Source organism: Triticum dicoccoides, chromosome 7A, assembly GCF_002162155.2.
Source record: "Triticum dicoccoides isolate Atlit2015 ecotype Zavitan chromosome 7A, WEW_v2.0, whole genome shotgun sequence".
NCBI lineage: Eukaryota > Viridiplantae > Streptophyta > Magnoliopsida > Poales > Poaceae > Triticum > Triticum dicoccoides.
In genome coordinates, this window is record NC_041392.1 from 623,134,515 (window position 1) to 623,142,412 (window position 7,898).

The following is a 7,898-nucleotide window of genomic DNA, read 5'->3' on the forward strand; positions in this document are numbered from 1 at the left end:
TCGATCTCCGCCAAGCACTCCTCACCACGGCATGCGGACTCTTCTTTCTTGTGGCGCGGGACTCTCTTTTCTTGACTGCTTTCTGCCCTTTCCGCTCCTTCTGTGTGACTTTGGCCACCTCTAGATCCACCGCCCATTCGGCCATGGCAGCCTCAAAGTCTGCCCACATAATTGTGTAGTCCCCGACGGCGATGAACTCAACGCGGTGAGATGCCATTGCTTCCTTACCATGTGTGCGGTCGTGGGCGGTGAGGAACGCGGCGCGATGGGATGCCATTGCTTCCTTACCAGTTACTGTGCGCCACGGTGGCATGAATGACACTTGGAGAGAACTCTAGACGGAGGGGCCGGGCAGCCGTAGAGTGCGGTGGTTTTTAAGAGCTCAACGACAAACGACAAAGGAAATTTGGCGTCCCATACAATTGTGTGTTGCGTTATGATTGGCTGGAACCTCAGCCACGCAGATCTTGTGTGTGCACCATAGGATGTGCCGCGATCGAATGGCAATCCAGGTCCCTCACATCACATCTGTGTAGCTTGATACGCCTCCAACGTATCTATAATTTTGATTGTTCCATGCTATTATATTATCATTCTTGGCTATTTTACAATCATTTTATAGTCATTTTATATCATTTTTTGGTACTAACCTATTGACATAGTGCCAAGTGCTAGTTGCAGTTTTTGCATGTTTTATACATCACATGAAATCAATACCAAACGGAGTCCAAATAGAGCGAAACTTTTTGTGGATTTTTTATGGACCAGAAGACATCTAGTGGGCTAAAGAAGCACACTGGTGGGTTGTCCCCACCTCGAGTGCCCCCTGAGCGTCTTTTTACTCTATTAATACCCCAATATTCCGGAAACCCTAGGGGAGTCGACGAAAATCAATTCCAGCCGCCGCAAGTTCCAGAACCACTAGATCCAATCTAGACACCATCACAGAGGGATTCATCATGCCCATTGGTGCCTCTCCGATGATGCGTGAGTAGTCTTTGGTAGACCTCCGGGTCCGTAGTTAGTAGCTAGATGGCTTCCCCTCTCTCTCTTTTGATTCTCAATACAATGGTCCATAGTTAGTAACTCTCTTTGTGGTGTGTTTGTTGGGATCAGATGAACTTTGAGTTTATGATCAGATCTATCTTTTTATCCATGAAAGTTACTTGAGTCTTCTTTGATCTCTTTTATGCATGATTGCTTATAGCCTCCTATTTCTTGTCCGATATTTGGGTTTTGTTTGGCCAATTTCTTCTATTTATCTTGCAATGGGAATAGGTGCTTTGTGATGGGGTTCGATCTTACGGTGCTTGATCCCAGTGACAGAAGGGGAACCATCATGTATGTATTGTTGCTATTAAGGATAACAATATGGTGTCTATTTCTACATAAATAGATCTTGTCCACACCAGGGTTCTTATTGCATTACTCCATTTTTCCATGAACTTCATACACTAGATGCATGTTGGATAGTGGTCGATGTGTGGAGTAATAGTAGTAGATCTAGGAAGTAGTCAGTCTACTAATCTTGGACGTGATGCCTATATAATGATCGTTGTCGGGATATCATCATGATTATTTGATGTTCTATCAATGTAACATCCCAATTTTCAATTTGGATGTTATACATATATCATCATATGCATATCATATTTTACTTGCATTTTGTTTGTGATCCTAGAAATCCTAAGCAACTCAAGACCCACAGAGAGAGTTGGGGATTTTATTATTTTCATATTTGAATTTTCTCCAATTTGAAAAGAGGGTCATTCTGATTTTAATAATTTTTCCCTCCGAAATATTTCCAATATTAAAAAAATGAGAGGAGATAAAATGACTTCTCCAAAATTAGAGGGGAATATTGGAGGAAAAATATTAAAATAAAATAAATATTTTATTTTGAATCTTATTGCTATTTTATTGGAATTAGAAAAATATGCATTTTTCAAAATTGCATTATTAGGCCAGAAAAATGTTCACTTTGTTCTAAATATTTTATTTAGACGGTGAAAATTGTTTTTAGTTTTTTAGAATTTTTTATTTTATTAGGATTTTTCTTCGGCAGAATTTTAAAAAAAAGTTTCAGACCGACTAGGCCGAAGCCCAGCCGTCGCGCCACCGCCTCCCGCCGCCGTGTGAGCACCGGTCTCCCGCTGGAGTCCGTGTCGGCCTCGACTTCCGTGCCACCTCGCGCAAGCAGGAGTCCCCCGAGGCCTTTATGTACCCCGCCGCTCGCCGCCTCTCCCCATATCACCTCGCCGCCGCACCACCGCCGCCGCAAGCCGGCACCGCCGCTCGCGCTGCGCGCCGCTGCTCCGCCTGCCGCGCCGCCCCGCCACTTTACTGTTGCCCGCGCCGCCGCCGGATCTCATCGCTGCACCGCCGCCGGTTTTTCTCGCGAACCGGTAAAAACCACCCCTGCTTTTTTGGTTTTTGTTTTAGATCAGTTTTATTTTATGGTTACGGTTTTTTCTGGTTTTTCTTCGATTTCGTTAATTAGCGAACATTCACCCAAAAGCCTCTATTCGTGAGCGCGTTCGTTTGTTTTTCTTTGATAACAAATGTTCGTTTGTTAGTCTTTTTCTTTTTATTTTATTTTCACCGAGGGACCTATCCGCAATTATTTTTATCGCAGATCTTCAAATGCTCGCAACATTTTAAGTGTTCATCCAATTCCAGTTAAACCAACGCCAAAATCTTCGTCTCAAACCCCTCTTTCCAGTTAACCAACTTGAACATGATCTTGACAATTTAAAATTTGGTTTCAAGTAAATTTGAATTCGAACTTATTTCGATCGTAGTTTGAGTTTCATAGCTCCGATTTGATTGATTCTTTTTTCAAATTGAAGCTCTTCTGTTGAGCTTTTAGTTTGGACTGTCTCATCTGAGTTTTACCCTTGCATCTATGCTTGAGTGCTTATGTATGCTATTGTTTGTTTGCGATTGAATTTCCGGAGTGCGAAGCGTGCTACTACGAGTCACTAGGGTTTTTAGATCGTCAGCAAGGCAAGTAACACTTTGATCATATCTCTTATTACCCCATTTTATGCATTAATCTCAATCCTCAAACACTGCATGGTTATAACTTGAAAACTTGTGGGTACCGGGAAGTAGTGATGAGGTAGTACCTATTGCCTTTATTTTCAAACCATGGGAGTTACTTCTATGTTATGCTTATATTGATATGCTATGCTCGTAGACGTGGTTTGGGTTGAGTGATCCATGACAGATGTGAGAGCTTTAATTATTTGTTAAAATTAAGGTGGCTACTTTAATACACATCTGGGTGGATTGGCTGAGGCACCCTGGAGCACCGAGTGGTTGTCTAAGCACCTGGAGCAATCCAGAGCTATCCTAGGATATCCTGGAGTACCTGTGTGATCATCCTATGGTTTGCCACCCAGGCTCAAAGGGATCATAAGATTATTTCATGCTGGAAACTTTCGTGTGGAACCACATGCCATTATGGGCTCTGGCATAGTTGAGTAAGTTGTGGGAATCCTTTCCATGATGGGCTAGCAGATGTAGGGGATTGTAGGTGTACCAGCCTATCTACCGGTTAAGGGGACCTCTTCGGAAAGACTATGTCTCGGTCATCCGTTTCTCAAACACCATGTAGTGCGAGAAATAAAATGGAGGAGATCGAGTTTTGTGGGGAAAAGTGCGCAAACCTCTGCAGAGTGTATAAACTAATAATGGTTAGCCGTGTCCCCGGTTATGGACATCTTGAGTATCTGGTACTTGAGTTATTGATTTGATCTCATCACTCTTAATTAATTTTGTTGGGCTATTAATTACTTTTAATTGGGATTGAGTTGGATGAACCTTCCCAATGTTTTATCAACCAACTTTATAGTTAAATAAAATTTATTCCTTTGTAGTAGGGGAAAATTTGCTTTCCGCAAAAACATCAACCTTAGAGCCTCCACCAATCTTATACACATGTAGTGATAGCAGTTATTCTTGTTCATTGATCTACAGTGTTATTTTGCCAGCATATTCCATGTGCTGACCCATTTCGGGCTGCAACGTATTATGTTGCAGACTTTTCAGACGAAGAGTAAGGTGCGCTAGGTCGTTGTCTTGCACTCAGCTATGCCGTTGGAGTTGATGGACTCACTTTACCTTCGAAGCCTTCCGCTGTTATCTTCAATTAGATGCCCTTCAGCCATATTATTATAATAAGTACCCTCTTTTGAGATATTCGATGTAATAAGTGTGTGATTCAAACTCTGTTATAAATCCTTCAAGTACTGTGTGTGTCAGCATTACCGATCAGGGATGACACTTATGCATAGAGATTTGACCGTTTGAGGTCGGATCGCTACAAGATGGTATCAGAGCACACGCTGGCTGTAGGACACGGCCACTAAGATGAACCATATGTCACCCTTCTCTACTCATTTCTGACTCTTCTCCACTTTCCACTCTATAGATGGCAGATTCAAGGAACAAGTTTGCTCTACCAGATGAAGACACCCCTTTTGGACGACACTTGAAGGAAACCACTAGTTACCTGAACATCGAAATACCAAGCTTCACCGGGACCTACACCGCCACTCTACCGAAAGAAGAGCGCTAGACCAGTCGAGTACATGTTCCAGGAAGAACATTCATACCAGTGACTGAGCCCATAGAGTTTTCCTTTGATGCACCAACCTGGAGTCTAAGAAAGAGCATGGCAGCTCACATCACCATGGGACACATCGGCAAGGTACCGCAAAGATCTTAAGGACACCATCTACCAGATATGTGGACAACGAGATGAGCAATGGGAGATGATCAGCACCAGGAGGGACAAGTCTATTGCAGCCTACATCCAGGAGTTAAACCAACACATTCGTCGATAGGAGAACCAGATGTGCGCCAGCATGATAGATCTGAAGAAGGTGGTGACAAGGAACATGGAGCTAGAAGAGGAACTCAAGTCTACACGCGATGGATACGAAGAGGAAATATCAGTTCTACTGGAGAAGAATGAAGACATGAAGAAGAAGCTAGGAGTATTCATGGGAGACCCCGCGCCAGGAGGACATGACGACCATCCCGAGGACTACATCATCATCGACAACACAGACTCCAACCCTGACAGTGATGATGACTATGAAGACGAAGGTGGAGCAGATATCATGGAATCTTCTTCCGATCAAAATTTCTAGTCGACCACCATATTATCAGTAGTATACCCCCATGTATATAGAATAGTACGAGTATTTTGTAACGATAGTTAGATCATTTGCATGCCCTTGTTTGAATTGAGTGGTGTGATATGAATGTGTTTATCTTATGTGCATATGCGTAGTGATTTCCCGTTAGACCCCCACTCTATTCTAATCTCTCCCCTCTAACCCTATCAGATGCCTCTGAGACGTGACCCCGGATTTGTCTTTCCACCGGAGCTCACTCAGTTGATCCAACAGCAGAATGCCTTGATGCAGCTACTAGTCCAGAACCAAGGCAACAACAACAACAACAATAACAACCCACCGCCACCACCTCCAGTTGACAACTTAGCCTGTTTTCTGAGGTTGAATCCACTGGTGTTTTCTAGTAGCACCGAGCCGATTGTTGCTGATGACTAGCTCCGTAGGATTGGAAGGGAGTTGATCACCGCAGGTTGCATAGATGATGAGAAGTTGCGCTTTGCCACACATCAATTGGATGGACAAGCAGCCTCATGGTGGGAGAATTACACAGCCACTTTTCCGATAGCCAATGTCACTTGGGATCAGTTCCAGCAAGCTTTCCGTACTGCACATGTCTCAACTGGAGCTATGAGCAAGAAGAAGCGTGAGTTTTGCAACTTATGCCAGGGAAATTGTACTGTGGGGCAGTACGTGGATGAGTTTAGCAAGTTAGCCCGCTATTCCCCAGATGATGTGGCCACAGATGCCGCGAAGCAGGAGAAGATTATGGAAGGGCTGAATGATGAGCTGAGCATGTAGTTAATGGTGGAAACATTCAATAACTACCAGGATTTGGTAGATAGGGCCCTTATGATTGAAGGGAAGCAGCAGCAGATAGAGAGCCGCAAAAGGAAATATGGACAACGGAAGTATAATTCCGGAGCTCAGCAGAAGCCTCGTTTTACCCCGAACTCGGGAGGACACACTCATAACCATGGAGGCCATACCCACAATGGAGGGAGTTCGCGTAATCACAGTGGCCCCAAGAATGGGAATGAAGCAACGGACAGAACCGTTCCAACCCAGCAACACCCGCTCGGAAGGATTTAACTCACATTACTTGTTTCAAGTGTAGGAAGACTGGACACTAGGCCACCGAATGCCTCAAATCAAAGAATGGAAACAACAATGGAAGCTTTGGGAAGAAGCCCAACCCTTTCAACAGGTGACAGGTGAACCACGTTAACGTGGAGGAGGTTGAATAACAGCCAGATGCAGTTTTAGGTAAGTTTTGATTGAGTCATTTACTGCAATCGTTCTTTTTGACACTGGTGCATCACATTCATACTTTTTTAGGGGGTTTGTGGATAATTATAAGCTGCCCACCAAAGTTCTTAAGACACCTATGTTAGTAAGCTCGCCAGGAGCTGAGTATATGGCAAGCAGAGGATGTTTCAGATGCCATTGACCATAGGTAGACATGTTTTCCCCTCAGACCTAATAATTTTGAAGTCCCAAGGTTTGGATATAATATTAGGTATGGATTGGTTATCGAAGTATGGAGGAAACATCAATTGTGCTAGTAAGTCAATCTTACTCACCACCCCGGAGGGAAAAAGGATCAAGTATGTGTCTAGGCATGCGCCAAGGAGGACCCAAGTAAATTCCCACTCTAGAGTTGTTTAGGAAGAAGTGCCTGTTGTGAAGGATTACCCAGATGTATTTCCAGAGGAACTACCAGGCATTCCGCCAGATTGAGACATAGAATTTTTGATAGAGTTGTTGCCAGGCACAGGACCAATATCCAAGAGACCGTATCGGATGCCCGCAAATGATCTGGATGAAATTAAGAAGCATATTAAGGTGCTACTGGAGAAAGGTTACATTCGACGAAGTTCGTCACCATGGGGAGCCCCAGTGTTCCTGGTTGAGAAGAAGGATGGATCTTTGAGAATGGTTGTTGATTATCGAGCATTGAATGAAGTGACAGTCAAAAACAAGTATCCACTACCAATGATCAATGATTTGTTTGACGAACTACAAGGAGCTAAAGTATTCTCCAAGATCGATCTGTGATCAGGATACCACCAGTTGAAGATTTGGGAACATGATATACCTAAGACAACTTTTACCACCAAGTACGGGTTATACGAGTATACGATCATGTCATTTGGAATGACTAATGCCCCTGACTATTTCATGAGCATGATGAACAAGGTGTTTATGGAGTTTTTTTATAAGTTTGTTGTGGTGTTCATTGATGATATTTTGGTATACTCAAAGAATGAAGAGGAACACAAGGAACACTTGCACATGGTTCTCGAGAAACTCAGAGAACATCAATTGTATGCCAAGTTCAGCAAGTGTGAGTTTGGTTGAAGGAAGTTGGATTTCTTAGACATGTTATATCAGGAGAAGGTATAGCAATAGACCCTACCAAGGTTAAATCCGTCACTGATTGGTTGGCACCCAACTCAGTTGGAGAGATCCGCAGTTTTCTGGGACTCCCGGGATACTATAGACGGTTCTTTGAGAATTTTTCCAAGATTGCGAAACCCATGACAGAGTTGTTGAAGAAGGACACCAAGTTCAAATGGACCAAGGAATGTGAAGCCAGTTTTCAGGAGTTGAAGAAACGTTTGGTTACAGCCCCAGTGTTGATTCTTCCGGATATACGCAATGATTTCCAAGTGTATTGCGACACTTCTCGCTTAGGACTTGGAGGAGTACTTATGCAGGACGAAAGAGTTATTTCATATGCTTCACGTCAGT